The sequence below is a fragment of the Nycticebus coucang genome, chromosome 7 (genome assembly GCF_027406575.1).
Source record: "Nycticebus coucang isolate mNycCou1 chromosome 7, mNycCou1.pri, whole genome shotgun sequence".
NCBI lineage: Eukaryota > Metazoa > Chordata > Mammalia > Primates > Lorisidae > Nycticebus > Nycticebus coucang.
The window spans coordinates 39,146,545-39,166,535 of record NC_069786.1 but is presented as its reverse complement, the minus strand read 5'-3'; positions in this window follow the sequence as shown (position 1 = coordinate 39,166,535).

Below are 19,991 nucleotides of genomic sequence, written 5' to 3'. Positions count from 1 at the left end.
TTTTTCTGGTTCCATACAAAACGCAGAATCATTTTTTCCAAATCTTGAAAGTACGATGTTGGTATTTTGCTAGGAATGGCATTGAATAGAAGTATCAGACAAAAGCTTGATAACTAGGATCAATAGAGAACTCAAATTAATCCACATGAAAAAAGCCAACAATCCCATAGATCAATGGGCAAGAGACATGAATAGAACCTTCTCTAAAGATGACAGACGAATGGCTAACAAACACATGAAAAAATGTTCATCATCTCTATATATTAGAGAAATGCAAATCAAAACAACCCTGAGATATCATCTAACCCCAGTGAGAACAGCCCACATCACAAAATCTCAAAACTGCAGATGCTGGCATGGATGTGGAGAGAAGGGAACACTTTTACACTGCTGGTGGGACTGCAAACTAGTACAACCTTTCTGGAAGGAAGTATGGAGAAACCTCATAGCACTCAAGCTAGACCTCCCATTTAATCCTGCAATCCCATTACTGGGCATCCACCCAGAAGGAAAAAAATCCTTTTATCATAAGGACACTTGTACTAGACTGTTTATTGCAGCTCAATTTACAATCGCCAAAATGTGGAAACAGCCTAAATGCCCACCAACCCAGGAATGGATTAACAAGCTGTGGTATATGTATACCATGGAATACTATTCAGCTATTAAAAAAAAATGGAGACTTTACATCCTTCGTATTAACCTGGATGGAAATGGAAGACATTATTCTTAGTAAAGCATCACATGAATGGAGAAGCACGAATCCTATGTACTCAATTTTGATATGAGGACAATTAATGACAATTAAGGTTATGGGGAGGGGAGGAAAAGCAGAAAGAGGGATGGAGGGAGGGGGGTGGGGCCTTGGTGTGTGTCACACTTTATGGGGGCAAGACATGATTGCAAGAGGGACTTTGCCTAACAATTGCAATCAGTGTAACCTGGCTTATTGTACCCTTAATGAATCCCCAACAATAAAAAAATATATATATATATATTTTATAAATATATATATAATATGTATATATATATATATATACACACACACACACCAGGCTTTAAAAATAAATCACTGTAGAATAATGCAATTTTTTGTTCATTTATTTTAAATGGTCACATTTTAATATGTCTTAACTACCTGCCAATTTAAAACAAGTGATTTGTTTTGCTTGGCCACCATGTTGAATGGTAATTCAACTGGCCAAAATTAGAAGCTTAGCCTCACACAAACACATTTTTTTTAAAGCTGTTTTTACTTTTTCTTCCTTATAGTAGTTTATAACAAAAAAAATGAAGGATATATGTAAAACTGGCCTTCCATAAGAAACTATAGGCATTAACGAAGCAAATAAAGATGAATTTCTGACTGCTAAAAAAATATATATATATATTTATATATTAAGGCCAGGCACAGTGGCTCATGCCTGAAATCCTAGCACTCTGGGAGGCCGAGGCAGGAGGAGCCCTTGAGTTCAGGAGTTCAAGACCAACCTGAACAAGAGTGAGATCCCATCTCTACTAAAAATAGAAAAACTGAGGCAAAAGGATCTCTTGAGTCCAAGAGTTTAAGTTGGCTGTGAGCTGTGATGCCATAGCACTCTACTCAGGGTGACAAAGTGAAACTGTCTCAAAAAATAAATAAAATGAAATATATTAAAATGTATTTATCATATTTATCATATAATTTTAAAATGTGTATGCACAATGATGTTTATGGCAATATTAATAATGAATAAAAATTATAAGCAATTTAAATATTCAGAAAGAAGGGAATAGTTAAATCAGTTACATGCTTATTATTCTATATAATACACATTATTTAGTCACTTAAAATTGTGTTTTTAGGACCACTTAAAGAAACCATTTTCATAACATAATGCAGAAACTAAAAGCTAGATACATATTGACCCATATTTATCAAACAAATATATATTCATAGAAAAAAATTGAAATGAAATTTGCAAATAATATCACAAATAATTACTTGTGATTATAAAAAAAATTGGAAGTCATTTTATGGATAACTCCTAATATTTCACGTTATTTAGCTGGCTACCATGTTCTTAACTGATGTTGATAGCTAGACAAAATACTTTTGGAAAAAAAAATTTTTTAATAGTGAAATATATTTAGATGATAATTCAAGATAAATGAATATAGTCATAGTAAGAGCTGGCATTTAATGAACTCTAATTGGTGCCAGGTACTACGCTAAATACTTTAATCCCTCTAGGAAGTTGATTGTTTTGTTTTTTTTTTTTTTTTTGCTGTTTTTGGTCAGGGCTGGGTTTGAACCTGCCACCTCCGGCATATGGGGCCAGTGCCCAACTCGTTTGAGCCACAGGTGCTGCCCAAGTCGGTATTATATTATAGATAAGGAAACTGGCGTTTTTACAATATGAAGTAACCATTTTGGTACCACATGACCAGTCAGGGGCAGTGTGAGATTTGATCCAGAATTTTCTGCCTCCAGAGTTTCTGCTCTTGAGCATTATGTGCCATTGAAAAGATTAACAATGACCTATGATGAGTAAATTTGCCATTTACTTTTGATCAAGACAATGGATTATTTTTAGGTAGGTTGGCCCTCCTGATAGTAATCACTGTTGACATGATTACCTTCTTTTAACTCTTTATCAGATACCTGTTGCCTCTCTCTAAGATATTATTGCATTACTTTATAGCTGAAAAAACATGTAGCTCACTTTGGCTGAGACACTAATGGGGTTATTTAAATTTGTATTCAACTATAACATAAAGCCTTCCCAAAAATATTTTTTATGAAGGACTTTTTAAAAACTAAAACTAGCACAAAATACAAAAACAGAAGATTTTCTGATAGATGAAGAAAATATTAAGTGGCAAAGGCAAACAGGCCTACAAAAAACAATGACAGCTTCATAGCCTCTGCCCCTACATGATACGGTGGGGACACTTGCCAAATCTCCCAAAATCCAGGTAGCACATTAAGTACACTGATTACTGTAACTAAACAATCTGGTTTTGCACAGACCCACTTCATGTCCAACCAAGTGGGAAGCTCACTGAACTGCCAGACCGAGAAAGATAATTTTTACCTCAGGAGAGAAGCTGAGCAAACTGGTCTACACATATGTAAGTTCATAATTTAAGGTACTTAGTTTCATATTACCAAGAAGAAATTTCTAGATCAAAAGAGTTCCTACAGAAAACTTTAAACTGTGTCATAGTAAGAGAAGGAGAGTTTTACAAATTGTGTGTAATATGAAACATAACACAATTAAGAGTTCTGGCTCAATTTTTAGGAAGAAATATTTTCTGTCAATAAAATACTTTTATTTGCATAAAAGCAAGGTTTAATTTTAAAGTTAAATCTTAAAGACAGTGCTGCCACTTTAGATGGTAGATACGGTATTTTAATAGTTCCACAATTTAAAACCATTTTAAAAAGACAAGCCCAAGAGTTATCAAAATGTTTGTAACAGTCTGGTTTAAGAAATCTGAATGTTTAGAACCTGTTATATTGAATATATGCTGTTATATTCCTCAGAAACAGTCTTTCAAAAAAGCTTCTCATGCTTTTTAATTTACCATTTTGTTAACAAATGACATTCTCAAGTTAAATAATAAAAAATGTTCCTAAAATAATGTCCTTTCCCCGAGGCATCCTCAGAAGGTAACAGTCAGTAACACAGTTAGTTAGCTAGGATTATTCCAGCTGCCTGCCAAAATATCATCATGACTATTAAAGTCTGATGGAAACCACTGCTACATCAATAATAGAAAGGACAAGATTACTCTTATTTCTGGAATTCCTTCTGATATGAGTCAATTCACTGGGTGGGATTTCACTGTAAAACAGTGAATATATATATATATATATATTTTTTTTTTTTTTTTTTTATGAGACAGAGTCTTACTCTGTCACCCTGGGTAGAGTGCCAGGCGTCATAGCTCACAGAAACCTCAAACTCTTGGGTTCAAGTGATCCTTTTGTCTTAGCCTTCCGAGTAGCTGGGATTACAAGTGACTGCCACAGCATCCGGCTATTTTTAGAGATGAGGTCTCAATCTTGCTCAAGCTGCTCCCAAACTTGTGAGCTCAACCCACCTTGCCCTCCCAGAGTGCTGGGATTACAGGCGTGAGCCACTGCACCTGGCCTGAAAGTATTTTAAATAAAAGAAGAACAGATCTTAGACTTTCAAACCTTAGACATAGTGGAAAGCCATAGACTCAAACTTCACTCAGCAGGCAAAGACAGGGACAAAATTTAAAGTACAAAGTGTAAATTCGAGAAGTTCAATTTTCTTAAAAAAAATAAATAAATAAATAAAAATTTTAAAACAGTAGTTCAATTTTCTGTGCAATTTGATATTTTTTAAAATTCACATTTCTTCTTAGCACAACAGTCCAAATAAAAACATTTCACCCTCAATCTACAAAAATAAAATTCTGTCACTTTGCTTTTCATTTCAAACCCAGCGACATCAGATTGAAGGAGGAGTGAGAATATGAGATTATTTTAAAGACTGCTTTTGTATTTTACCAGAAGTTCTCCAAAGACAATTAGGAATTTGGATAATCTTAAGACACACAAATAATCCACTACATAAAAAGTCTTTTTGACTTGTTTTAAATTATTGAATTTACAGAAGTTTAAACCCGAACACGATATGCCATCCTCTAGGAAGCCCTCTCTGCCCTGGCAGATCAGACTGGAACCAAAAGATCTAGTTCACAATTTGGGGGGACTCCCTACCAAAGTCAGTTCTTCTGTTGACTTTTCGTTATTTTATATGTTTATATTGTCCTTCAAGCTAAGTAAAGGAACTCTATTTTTTTCTGTTTTATTATTCCCTTAAAGGGTGTGGAATAAAGCTTTCCCCACAGTAAGCATTCTCTTTTTATGTATTTGTTTATTCCAGATTGGTCCAAAAATTTTTTTAATCAAGAATAAGGGTAGAATTTGGGCGTGGTGGCTCATGCCTCTAATCCTGATACTCTGGGAGGCTGAGCTGAGTGGACTGCTTGAGCTCAGGAGTTCGAGACCAGCCTGACTAAGAGCAAGACCTGGTCTCTAACACTAGCCAGGCATTGTGGTAGGCACCTATAGCCTCAGCCAAGACAAAAGGATTGCTCAAGCCCAAGAGTTTCAGGATGCTGTGAGCTGTGACACCTCGGTACTCTACCAAAGTAAGATTCTATCTCAAAAAATGGATTAATCAATGAATTAATTAAAAACAGAAAAAATAGCTGGACATTGTGGCAAACACCCGTAGTCCCAGCTACTCAGGAGGCTGAGGCAAGAGGATCACTTAAGCCCAACAGTTTGAGGTTGCTGTGAGCTATGATGCCACAGCAGTCTACCTAGAATGACAGAGTGAGACATTGTCTCAAAAAAAAGTCATGGTACAGGCACACAAGAGCTGAAGTCCAGCCACTAGATCCCTCCCTACTCACTCTCTGACAAAGGCCAGGGAAGACAGTCTCTCTAAGCACTCCTAAAAATTCACTGGTTTACTCTGCCATAGTATATATTCTAATAAAAAGAAAATCTCCACTTCTCCTTTCTGCCAATTCAGTGTTATAAACAGAGCTTTATACTTTTATAAAGTCCATTTTAAATATGCATTGAATAAATGAATTGTTCAAGAGAATGAATAAATAAATGAATACTTGTAACCAAACTGAACAAAATTCTGATTATAGCTGTGATATTCTTTCTAGTGGACATGGATGGGATATGAAATTTAACATAATTGGACTTTGAGAAATTAACAAACAAAAAGTATCAACCAAGCCTGAATGCTAACATCTGAATTTTTTGAGTTATTTGACAAAGTAAAAATTGTATGCATAGAACTATTTGTGGTGGTAAAAAAGTTCCAGGACATCTGTATATTCCTGTCTGCCCTAAATCCATGCCTCCTTCTTTGGTTACCATAGCTCAATCTCCCCCCTTTTGGAAACAACTCCTTCCCTAGGCATCTAGTCTTGGCAACCTGTTCATCGAAATGTTTCACTCACTCCCTATGCACCCACCTCTCACCCAGTCAAGGTGTAGGTACATTACTCTGGCTAGACTAGTCAGATCCTCTGGCCCTGAAATATGAAGCCATTCCAGGATGACAAAGTACAGGAGCAATGACTTGATCTTTTCCATCCACCCACACTGTGGGCAGACTCCCCAGTAGGTTCTGCAACATGATTTCCTGAAGACATGCTGATCCGGAGCTTTCTGAGCCCTGGCTGTTAGGCCTCTTCTTTTTTATTGCCTGAGCTACTTCGTATCTTTCTAATAACATCCGGACTTTACTTGTGTATGTTTTGTTTATTTGTATTTAATTTAGCCAGAGTCCTTTTCTGAAACCTAAAGGCACAAGAGATGTAGGGACCCCAAACACTGGCAACACAGAGAGAAATTCACTTAAAGAAAGTTAGAGCAGGTTCTTTGTACCCTCAATGAATCCCCAACAATGAAAAAAAATTAGAGCAAATAAGTCATGTTCACATCCATATGGAAATAGATCCCAAAGTACTGGCTTACTAGGATTTATCTTAATATTAGTAGGTCTTTTGAAAATAATGCTTATAGCATCCTACAACCCTACTGTATGCAAAGCAAATATCATTAGACTCAATCAGGAGAATAACTTAAGTTTGGGGTAAGTTACATAAACTTTTAAGTCTATGTGTTCTCATTTATGAATGGATGAGGTTAAAGTGAAAGATCTATAAAACTTCCTCTAATGGTGACAACCGATGAATTTTTAGGTTACAAACAGAGAATCACACGCAATTTCTTGCTCCCCCTTCCAGCCCTCCAGAGCTAAGAGACTCTGAAGGAGTCCCTGCTGTCACACTTCACAACAGTGTTTAAATTTAATATTAGATTAGACCCACTCTGGGTCAGGGTACGCTGTGGTGTGACTTTTCTCCATAGCTTTGTTGAGTCTTTTCTTTTGTGGTGGAAATCAGTGCCACTTTCTGTACTCACATTTTCCCTTTTCCGTTCTCCTTCTATGGTTAGAAAAAAAAATGAGTTATAATCAGAATCAAGAAAATACTGAAAGGATAAATAGAATGTATCCTATTTTTTATAAAAGGTCATTCTTTCAAGCTATCAAAGCCCTTTACAACGAATACCTAATTGATGGTCATAGCCTCCTCTGTAGGAATAAAACACTTTGCCCGGTTTACAGATGAAGAAATCAAACAGAGTCAAGAGAATGTCTGCTGACCATTTCAAATCTGGGAATAAAACATTCAGAGCCCATCCATTTTAGAACATTATATGTCAGATTGCCAAATTCACCCAGTTAGTTGTACATTATTTTAATGTTGACCTAGAAATATGTATAATACATTTATAATGAAAGCAAAGAGAAAGACATTCTCAAATAGCAAAGAGTCAATCCTAAAACAAACAGCTCCTATGGTGGTTTTCAGAAGATCTTACGTAACTAGTCGATGCTCTGGGAAACACCCATGTAAGTGTGACAAGCCTAATTTGCTGTATAATTACAGAAAATTGGAAGAGTCTAAAGCCAGGGTAGACATACTAATAAACCACCATGGCCAGTGATGACCATAACAACAACTGCATGCCACTCATTCAGACCAGAGCCCTATTTTCCCGCACCACCACCACCATCTTTTATTAAACTGTGTCCTTAGCCAGTCAAAATGAGATAGGAAGTTTAAGTGCCTCACTCATTAAATAATGCATATTTAAAGAAATAAATGGAACATACCTCAAAATTATAAAGGCCATAAATGACAACATATGTGGCCACAGCCAACATCATACTGAATGGGAAAAAGTTGAAAGCATTCCTGCTTAGCTCTGGGACTAGAAGAGGTTGTCTACTGTCCCCGTGTCTTTTCAACATAGAGCTGGAAGTTCTAGCTAGAGCAATCAAACAAGAAAAGGATATCAAGGGTATCCAAATGGGGACAAAATAGGTCAAACTGTCACCCTTTGCTGACAAGAACACTGCAAAGATTCTGCCAAGAGATTCTTGGAATTGATGAATAAATTCAGCAGATTCTTAGGTTACAAAATCAAAATATACAAAACAGTAGCATTCTTATACACCAACAATAGTCAAGCTGCGAATCAAATCGAAGACTCAATACTTTTCACAATAGCAACAAAGAAAATAGAATACCTGAAAATATATTTAACCAAGGAGGTGAAAGACTTCTGGGGAAAACTATGAAACAGGGAGAAAGGAAAGTGTGGAGGATATAAACAAATGGAAAAGCATGTCATGCTCACGGATCAGCAGAAGCAATATTGCTAAAATGTCTATACTACCTGAAGTCATCTACAGATTCAGTACAATACCCATTAAAATACCTATGTTATTTTTTGCAGATCTATGCTTCATATGGAACCAGCGAAGAGGCTAAATAGCCAAAGCATCTTTAAGCAAAAAGAACAAATGGGAAGGTATCACTTTACCAGACTTCAAGCTATACTTCAAGGCGATAGTAACCAAAACAGCATGGTACTGTCATAAGAACAGAGACAGAGACCAATGGATCAGAACAGAAATCCCAGATAGAAAACCATCCTCATGCTACATATTGCCTTCTGATCTTTGACAAAGTAGGTAGTAACATACACTGGGGAAAGAATCCCTATTCACTAAATGATCCTGATAAAATTGGATACCCACATACATGTGTCCATACTTCTCACCACTCACAAAAACTAATTCATAATGCATAAAAGACTTAAACCTAAGGTGTGAAATTATATTAATTCTAGAAGAAAATGTTTGAAAAACTCTTATAGACATTGACCTAAGCAAAGAATTTATGAAGATGACCCCAAAGGCAATTACAGCAACAACCAAAATTTAGAAATGGTACTTGATTAAATTAAAAAGGGTTTTGCAAGCTGAGAAAGCAACCAATAGGACAACCAACAGAATGGGAGAAAATATTTGCATACTACCTATCTCATAAAGGCCAATAACCAGAATTTATGAAGAATTCAAGAAAATGAGCAAGATAAAGTCAAACTATGCCATAAAAAGGCCAATGAACATGTGAAAAATGCTCAGTGATGCTAATCATCAGGGAAATGCAAATTAAAGCCACACTGAGAGATCACCTCACTTCAGTGAGAATGGCTTTTATCAAAACTTTCCCAGATAACAGATGCTGGTGTGGATGCGGAGGGAAGGGAACACTTACACACTCACGGTGAACTGAAAGCTAGCATAACCTCCATGGAAAGTAGAATGGAGATACCTCAAAGAACTAAAAGTAGACCTATCATTTGAACCAACAAACCCACTATTGGCAATATACCCAAAGGGAAAAAAGTCATTTTATCAAAAAGACACTTGCACTCTAATATTTATTGCAGCACAATCCTCAATCTCAAAGAAATGGAATCAACACAAATGCTAATCAAGAAATGACTGAATTCATAAAATATGGTATTTTAGTACCATGGAGTACTACTCAGCCATAAAAAAGAAAGGTGAACTAATATCTTTTGTAACAAACTGGGTGGAGCTGGAGACTATTCCTTTAAGAGTAGTATTGCAAGAATAGAAAAGCAAACACCACACATACTCACTATTAATTTGACACTAATAGATGAGCATTTGTGTGCACATGTAGTGATAAAACTCAAGGGAAAACAAGCAGGTAGGAGGGGAAGGAGGGACAGGCCAATTCATACCTATTCAGTGCAGTACAAACACTCTGATAACTTTAGCTCAAACTGTACAAAAGCCATTCATATAACCAAGACATTTGTCCTCCATAATGTTCTGAAATCTTAAAAAAAGATAATGGCCATTTAGCATTCAATCACTCACTTTTTTATTTTTTTGAAAAAATATTTATTGAGTGCCTTCCATGTGCCAGGTACTATGCTGTGTACACCATCAAATTACTCATTCATGAATCTCTAGAACTCATTTTCTCACCTTAGAGAACCTACCAAGCCCATGAGAATGTCTACAGTGAAGGAGCTGGACACCTCTTCCTGACTTGTTCAACAGCACACCTTCATGTATTTTCCTTTCAATTATTTGGTGGAATGAATGAATTTCCTCAGAAGGACACTTGTTGGTTACTGATGACAGACTCATGTGAAAAAGTTGTGTCTCATGCAGGGACTAAAAGGCCAATTGGATTTCCCAAATGCAATTGAACTTCCGAGTTACAACCCAAGAGACACAGCAGAGACCTCTCACAAACAGGGGAAGTATCTTCCCTGCTCCGAACACAAGAAAAAAAATGATGAGGCCTCACCTTCAGGGGTACAGAAGGAGGGAAAACTACCAACTCAGTTATCAGAGTGTTTGTACTGCACCTATTTGTACTGCACCAAATAGGTATGAATTGGCCTGTCCCTCCTGCCCTTGACCCAGCATAAACTAGTCTGTTTTGATCATATCATTTTTCATAATCTTCAGCTGTCCCCTGTTTAGTGACATTTTCCCTCCCTAAAAAACATTGAAACCTACAAACCTAAGATACACCAGATATTTTATTTGTTTCTATTTGTGTCCTCTAAAATGGAAACTCCCAAGGGCAGGAAAACAGATTCTTGAGAATCTGTCTGAGAATCTTCCAGTCTGGTTATGATAACCCAATCTTCTTCCCTCCAACTTCTAGTTGAGAAGTAGGACAGAAGGTCAGAAGGAGCTCTGACACTTTCTTCCTGGTAAATTGCTCAGTGAATGCTATTCTTAGTGGAGGCAAGATGGGAGCCTTGCCTGTTTCCTACCACCAACCCCTCCAGCTAGGCCAAAGACCTAGAAATTCAGAGGCGTTTCCCTTGGGGAGAAAATGGGTAGAACACAGTACACCTGCAGGGAGTAGATGTAGGAAAGAGAGGAAGATGCACTGGGACTTCACTACACAAATTTCACCCTTACCATGACCATCAGCCCCAGGACGTTGCTTAGAAATGCAAAGTAAAAGCCACTTTAGACCACTTTTTTTTTTTTTTTTTTTTTTTGAGACAGAGCCTCAAGCTGTTGCCCTGGGTAGAGTGCCGCAGCATCATAGCTCACAGCAACCTCCAACTCCTGGGCTCAAGTGATTCTCCTGCCTCCGCCTCCCAAGTAGCTGGGACTACAGGCGCCCGCCACAATGCCTGGCTATTTTTTGGTTGCAGCTGTCATTGTTGTTTGGTGGCCCGGGCTGGATTCGTACCTGCCAGCTCAGGTGTATGTGGCTGGCACCTTAGCTGCTTAAGCCACAGACACTGAGCCTAGACCACATTTTTATAAGATCCTTAGATGACCTTAAAGTTTCAAGAACACATGTAAAATAAACTTTGCCACATCAGCCTCTCCACAGATAGGTGGACCAATGGGTATCAGAATTAGCAATCAGACAAATTCCTCTTCCTCCCACTGTTAGGACCCAATAATATGAAGAGACAGGGCAGCCTCCCTACTGTACACTTCTAAGACAGAACAGAAGTGATCATTTAAAAACACGATTTGTGGGCAGCACCTGTGGCTCAGTGAGCAGGGCACCAGCCCCATATACCGAGGGTGGCGGGTTCAAACCCGGCCCCGGCCAAACTGCAATAAAAAAATAGCCGGGCGTTGTGGCGGGCGCCTGTAGTCCCAGCTACTCGGGAGGCTAGGCAGGAGAATCGCCTAAGCCCAGGAGTTGGAGGTTGCTGTGAGCTGTGTGAGGCCACGGCACTCTACCGAGGGCCATAAAGTGAGACTCTGTCTCTACAAAAAAAAAAAAAAAAAAACACGATTTGTTTGCTTGTTTGTTTTTTGCTTGGTAAAGGCAATGGGAATTTAGGGAAAGAGAGAAATTTAATCTCCACCTACACCCTTAATTTCTTTATCTCCTTTCCTCATCTATAAAAATGGCATAATAACATCTGCTGTTTGGGCTCTTGCTAAATTCAAATGACATAATACCCTTCAAAGTCCTTAGTAAACTACAAAAGAATCATTTTTAAAAGTTAGTTCTTATTATATAGAGAAAACCTATAAATTAGCAACCCTTTTGGGTTTTAGAAATTTAGCATATTGACTGCCATTGCCACATCACAGAGAATTTTACAAATATTTTTATATCTCATGCTGGTCAAAAATGTGCAGCAGTGATGTGTGTCTGCAAATCAAATGAAAACATTTTAATATGTTAATACTTAACAGACCAGTTTCTATAAGATAAAAACGAAGAGCTGAGAAGGGAAAGTTTGAAGATTGGCTACTATATTTTAAAGAAAAAACACACACATGTATTTACACTACACACACACACACACAGCATATCCTTTAACTTTGAAAATTACCAGCTAACCTCTATCTCACTCTGCCTGCCCCTCGCCAAGTGACGTAAAAGAGAGATGATTGTTCTGAAATATGCCCTCAATAAAGCAGCCAGTTACCCTTTTTTTAATTAGCAGGTAATGAGCTATTTTGTCTAGTTATACAGAAACATAAATTTTAAGTTGTCATTTGTTTAATCTGATTCAACAACATATAAATATTTCAAAGATTATGAAGCTTTTCCTTGGGCCTCTCTTTTTATCTTTAAAAGAAAACAATGCTAATAGTTTCCTTTTTCCTATACTCCATGACTATTTACTACCCCATCTTGATGTGGGCTTTCAAAACACAAAGAAGATTTGGCAAGTTTTCAACGTCCTTTTTAAAAGTCTGTTCTTAAGCACTTGTATAAAAGCATAAAGAGTACTTCTTTGGGGAATTGATAATGTCCTACATTCAGTATTTGTATATTAAGCACTGTCAGTTACATTTGGTGTATTCATTCACTGGACTTCCTTGTTAATCTGCCCGCCACTGATTTCAGGCAAGCTAAGTGATCAGAAGAAGTCAAAGTTAACATAACAATTCCTTTTCTACAAAAAACAGCCCACGACGTTATGGGTCCAAATTTCAAAGCCAGTTACTGTATTTGCACGTTTTAAGTCACACTTGGCAGTTTTTCCAAACACAGTGGTCAGGAACTGAAAAAAATAAACATGCGTTTCCAGGATTTTCTTTTCACATGCCTCACAAAAAGTAATCTCCCAACTATGTTTTCACTCCTTTTAAAAAGTGTTTCTTAAAAAAAGAAAGCTTTCTGTTAGTGTTGTTTGAAGGTAGATTTTACAAAATAACATTAAGAGACAAGATAAATATTACTTTCACTGTATAAATGAAAGTTTAAGCTTCCCCTAAGGGATTCCTTTAAAAAAATTGATCTACCATTGTGCCTGATAGATAGTTGGTAGTTTAAATCTCATACATAAGCTCACACACTTTGTATCTTCCAGATGCCTTAAACAAAAGTCTGATGTTGGTCCCATTTTGTCGCAAGAATAACTGAGGTAAAGTAGATTTATGATTTTCCTGGGGCTTACCACAGTCTTAGTAGCTGTAGGAGGATGAAAATTCACAGGTGTGGTTCTTATGTAAGACAGAGGAAGCAGTCAATCATCATGTAGGATTTCAGCAGTTTATAAAGGCCTCCAGACTCAGAAAATAATCTCCATTATTAGTAGGCCAGGTGGCCTAAATCTCCACTCCATCTTTCCCACCCCAATCTAAAGCCATTGTCTTGAAAGATCCTGACCTATTAAAATGTAAATATCACACCTTGGGGATATAACAATTCTAGCCACCAACTCAAAGAGAGGAATTTATTTCTCAGTTCCCTAACAAAGATCTGGACCCACAGAGAATTAAGATCCAGGGCAAAAGGTGAGTTGGGTAGAGAATAAAGGATGAAAAGTATTCAGGGTGGAATCCCTCTTAAGGAGATTGGATGCTAGGGGAAACCAAAGGACTCCTGGGTAAAGAGGGAGGATCCGTTGAAAGGATGACAAGATAAATTAGATGTATCCAGGCAGAATGGGGTGATATCAGGAATGTTTGCAGGGGAAAGAATGATTGGAAAGAGTTATATGATACAACAGAAAGGAATGTTGCATTGATTATACCCCTTGTTTACCCAAATGAGTTGCAAACTTACATCCACACAAAGATTTTTACAGTAGCTTTATTCATAATTGCCAAAACTTGTAAGCAATAAGATGCCCTTCAGTAAGTGAATGGATAAACTGCAGTACAACTGAACAATGGAATGTTAATTGCAGTATAGCTGGACAATGAAATAATATTTAGTGCTATAAAAGAAATGAACTATCAAGCCATGAAAATCCATGAAAAGCCAGGCACCATGGCTCATGCCTGGAATCCTAATACTCTGGAAGAGCAAGGCAGGAGGATAGCTTGTGCTCAGAGTTCAAAATCAGTTTGAGCAAGAGCAAGACCCTGTCTCTACTAAAAACAGAAAACTAGGCCAAGCGTTGTGGTGGGCGCCCGTAGTCCTATCTACTCAGGAGGCTGACATACATAGATCACTTGAGCCTAGGAGTTCGTGTTTGCAGTGAACTATGATGATGCCACTGCACACTAGCTGGGATGACACAGTGGGACAAGGAAGAGAGAGAGAAAGGGAGGGGAAGACAGGGAAAGGAACGGAAAGGGAAGAAAGAAGGGGAAAGGGAAGAAAGAACGGGACAGGGAGAAAAAGGGAAGGGAAGGGAGAAAAGAAAAGCCTGGGGGGACCTTAAATGAATATTATTATACTATGCGAGAGAAACCAATCAGGATTGTGTAATCCCAATTAGATGACATTCGGGAAAAGGCAAATGTCAGCATTTGGAGATAGTAAAAAGACCAGCAGTTACTAGAAAAAAATGAGAAAGGGAGGATAATAAGAGAAGCACAGGGAATTTTTTAGGGCAGTAACACTAGTCTGTATGATACTATAAAGTAGATACATATCATTAGATATGTCAAAGTCCACATACAACATACAATACTAAGAGTGAACCAAATATAAACTAAGCCATTTGGATGATAGTGATGTGTCCATGTAGGTTCGTAGATTATAACAAATGTATCTGGTGTGGGAGGGTGATAGTGGGGAAGGTTGTCAGTGTGTGGAGCAGGAGGTATATGGAACTCTCCGTACTTTCAATTTTGCTGTGAACCTAAAATTGTTCTTAAAAAAATTAAGTCAATTTTTTAAAAAAGCAATGAGTTAGGGTAGTTCAAGCCTATAATCCTAGCCCTTTGGGAGGCTGAGGCAGGGGGATTGCTTGAACCTAGGCAACTAGCCTGGGCAACACAGCAAGACCCTGTCTCTACAAAACTGTTTAAAAATTAGTCAGGCATGGTGGCATGCACCTGTAGTTCCTGGTCCTGAGGAGACAGAGCCCGGGGATCGCACAGGAGTGGAGGCTGCCACAGTGACCTGTGATCATGCCACTACATTCCAGCCTGGGTGACAGAGCAAGACCTTGTCTCAAAAAAAAAGCAACTGTTTAACCAATTTATCAAGGACGGTCTGTCTTTGTTAAACTTTTTTTTTTTCTTCAGGACTTTTATTATTGTTGTTGTTTTTAAGTTATAAACTACTTTGAGACTCCAGAGAAAGCCATATATGTAGTCTCTCCCAGAGGGGGGAAAAATCATATGAAATAATACATTCTTCCACATTTTCTCATGAAACAATGCATATAATTCAAGTATTCACAAACTCCCTGGAATCTGTCCATGAAACCAACACCAACTGATTTTATTCCATGCTACTTAGAGCCAAGTGCTTTGTTAAACGCTAGTTCATACTTTGTCTCATTTCATCCTAGTAATAACCCTACAAGGTAGATATTATTACCATACCTGTTTGCACATGAGGAAATCAAATGGCAGAAAGCATTTTGCTTTTTTGTTGTTGTTGCAGTTTGGCCAAGGCTGGGTTCGATCCCGCCACCCTCGGTTTATGGGGCCGGGGCCCTACTCGTTGAGCCACAGGCGCCGCCCACGTTTTTCTTTTTAATGGCTGCTGAGTGTTAGGGCTGAGACTCCAGCCTGGGATGATCCCAAGCAGTGTTCGTGTTCTTGAAGACTTTCTGTGAGTCCAGCTCTGGCAGACCATGGACCCCAGTGAAGCACCCCGTGTCTAAGAACAGGTCTGTTCACCTGTTCCCAACATCCTATTTCTGATGTCAATGAAATGCCTAGGGTCAGAGTGTGGAATTTAGCCAGAGCTGGACCTATATTGGCATAAAATGATCCCACAAATGATCCCACAAATGATCCCACTCCTACTTCCATCTATCCTAGCAAGCCACACGTAAGGGGCAATAGCAGAGTATTTACCCAAAGGCAGAGGACTTGGATTGGGTCAGCTCAATGTGAGTCTTGGTGTTGATGTTGGATAAAGATTATTCCATAATCAATGGAGAGTCACACTAGCTAACCCACAAACCATGTATTCTAGTAGAGATTTACAAATGTTGAGTATATTGGATCAGGTATTAATAGATGAAATAGAGGATGAAAATAAATTCCAAATCCATTAATCTGGCACAGTAGAACTCACAACCCCCTTCAGCCTCAGCTGTCTCCAGGATGTAGAATATATCTCTGAGGCTAAGCCAACAGAGTTCTCCATTAGATGTCTCTGAAAGATATCAAACCCAAGATGTGTAAAACAGAATACATCAGTCCCCTTCTGGGTATTTTTCTTCTCCAAATTTCAATGAAAGAAATCACTAGTCATCCAATCAAAAACCAGAAGTATGAAGGTCATTCTGAGTGCCTTTCCTCCTTTTGTCTCCAACATTTAAATTTCACAGGTTTGTTTTATTTATTATTTTATCTTTATTTCTCTCCCATTATTTCCTGAGAGTGTTACAATAGCATCCCAACTATTCTCCCCAACACCAGCCTCAACTCCATGTCTAAGTGTCTTCTCAACTCTGTCAGGTGAGTTATTAGTGTTAAGTATAAATCTATTGTTCTCTTATCAAAATCCTCAATATTGCCGCATTTCTTGCAGATGGCATCCAAAATTTTCAACATGCCATAACAGTGTCTAATCTCCATACACCCCCTAACTCTATGCTTCAAATATACCAAACCACAGCCACCATATTTTTTCTCAATGAGTTTTCACAAAAAAAAAAAGAAAGAAAGAAAAAACTTAACCTGCTTAAGACTCATACCATCCCCCAAATCCTGCCCTTTCCCCTCCCCAGCCAGAGCACCTCACCAACTCCATAACAACCTATATGTAACTTCAAGTTCTTCAAGAGTCAACTCAAACATCACCTACTTGTAGAAGTCATCTCTAAAAACCTAACATGGGTCAGGAATTTTCACCCTTAGATGATCCAACATGTTCATCATGTGCTACCTAGGAAAGAGTATCACAAAGCTGAAAAAAAAAATAACTTGAGAAATCATTTTATTTAGAAAGGCTTTTAAAAAATGAAACATTTATCCTGCACAAAACCAAAATTTGTTGGTATTTATTGAACTGACTTTACAGTTTAACATTATTTTTATGTTTAACTACAGAGTAATACAACATAATCATGTCAGTGGTCAGGCCTTAAAGACCTTATGCACTCTGGGTACCTTCCTTCAGACTCCCATATGCAAGATGCCTTAAATAATTATTGCTCTTCTTGAGCTTCAACCCAACTAGAATATGAATTCCTCCTGAATAGGAATTGTGTCTCTCCTTGTCTATATCCAGTGACCATCACAATGCCTGGCAAATACCGGGAGTTAAACAAATGCTTCCAGAGAGAAGAAAAGGGGAAGGAGCAAATATGAAAGAGGAGAAGAGGAGAGAAGAAGAAGAAGGCTCCTTCTAGCCCTAAGCTCCTGTACTTCTAATTTTGAAACTGGAATTTTCAATCCCTCTTGTCACCCAGTAGCTTTGTTAGCAACTTACAGGAAGACAACTTTGAACTTTTGGACAACCCTGAAGGCAGCTAAAATCCATCCTTGTCAAACCAAGGATGAGTTAATTGCTCTACAACACTGACATAGAAAGCCTTTTAAAGTAAATCCAGTCTCAACTGCCTTTGAATTCCCACAGGAAACATAATTAGACACTCTCCACTACCTTCCCTGACCTATGCAGTTCCTAACACACATGTCAAGATGCTCTCAGGGCCCCCAGGACCCCCAGAGTCCCCAGGTACTAACCAGAAGATCCCAGAGGTTGGCCAGCTCCACATACCAACTTTCAGAGAAGTCTTACCTTGAGACAACCCAACAGATGGTCCTTATTGGAGTACGTTCCACTCACACAAAACCATAGGTAATATCCTATTTATACGATGACAAAATCCTACAAGGGTGGCACATAGTATATTATCTGATAGCTTATAAGACCCCTTTTCTTAATTAAAAAAAAAAAAAGGCTAAACGGAGACATAGGCTAAATGAGAGGCAAAGTATTCTGAAAAGTTATAATGTATTCTTATGACAGAAATTATATTATGCATAATATAAACATCTGTATTTAAGGAAGATAATGGTTTAGCTCCAGGAAATAATAGCTAAGCAGTGATGACTTAACCAAATGTTTTATAATTAATGGAAATAAAAATTATGTATTGTCACGGTTAAGGAATATTGGGAGAATGGAACTGGAGGTAACTCATACCAGTGGACTCAATGCGCTAGAGAGAATTAAAGCTCCTCTCCCCCAGAGAGGGAAACTACAAAAAGATCAAACTTCTTAAAGTTCAAAGATGTTAAATTCTACTATTTAAACACCATTACATGTGTAGTTACTGGCATAGCCATTTCTTACCTTCCATAGAGTCCATGCACCTCTTAAAATGAGATATTTAAAGGCAGACTGTTGGCCTGGTGTCTTGGATGGCAGATCACAGAGTTCCAAAGCCCCTAAGATGTTGTAGCACGAGTTCTTACTAAGTCGTAATTAACTTCACTGGGAGTTACATGATAGCAACGGAGAGCAGAATTTGGCTGAACATTTTTAGTATTCTTTTACTTGGTAATTATTACTTCAATGAGAATCTCAAGTCAAAAACAGAGGGCATAATTTGGCCCACAAAAGAAGTACATCAAGTTACAGGCCGGACTTACAATGCCAATAACAGAGTGTATTAAAATCTCCCGTGAAGCACCCCCGATAGTGCATTGATTTTACCATGAACAACTAAGCCAGAATGACCAAAGGACTCCTCAGAGTCTTCCCTAAGTCTCCAGGAAGGACAACATGTAGGGAGAATATGGCTAGGGAATGACTCTGTATATCAGAGAACCACCCTAGAAGGGCAATTAGGTAAAAATTAAGTAAAGAGCTGGATGCTGTTGGATAGTTTAACCACATAATAAATTCTTGTTGATCCAAGAAAAAGGGGCCATCACAGCTCCAGTTTGGGCATTAAATCTCTGAAGAGTAAGATCTAGCCCACTAAGGTTTGGGCTTATGCTTCAAAATGAAAACCCAATACTAGGTTCAGAACGATAGCTCTAATGACAGTTGTACATTATAAAACTTCAAATTATGTAATGTGCAATTTTTTGCTGGCTGCCATTAATTGTGGAACATAACATTCCCTGAACCTCTATCACGATTCTCCTTCAAAAATGTTTACATTGTGCATGACCTAATTTTTATCCTATAAATGAAGTTTTTTTTTTGACTTGCTTCTTTTAAATTACAGTATTTAGTTGGAAACTAATTTAAGGGTATTATCAATTTGACATTTGAGTTTAAAGTACTCTGAAAAATTACAAACTGATGCAGAAATATAGGAAGATGATATTTTCAAAATATATTCTCATCTCTGCTATTTATGTTCTCCCAGTAATTCACCTAAGACCCTGAAGAAAGTAACAAAAACATGTGTTGAGGGACAATCCAGAGTCCTCTCAATGTAATGATTTGGCCAGATTTTTAATCGAAAGCCATTAACACCACTTCCTCAGGCAGCCTAGAGCTCACCCATCCTTGTCCTCCAGCCCTCATTCCCCACCACCCCGCCCCCAGCAGTCCCAGAACCGAGAAACAAAGGGAAAATCACACTGGATGCCCCAGCAAGGAAAGCATACTGCTCTCCATTGGCCAGCCCACTCCTCAATGCACCATGTTTGTTAACATTCTGAAAGACATTTGTGCAGAGAACAAATTGACGGCACTCATGTTTATAT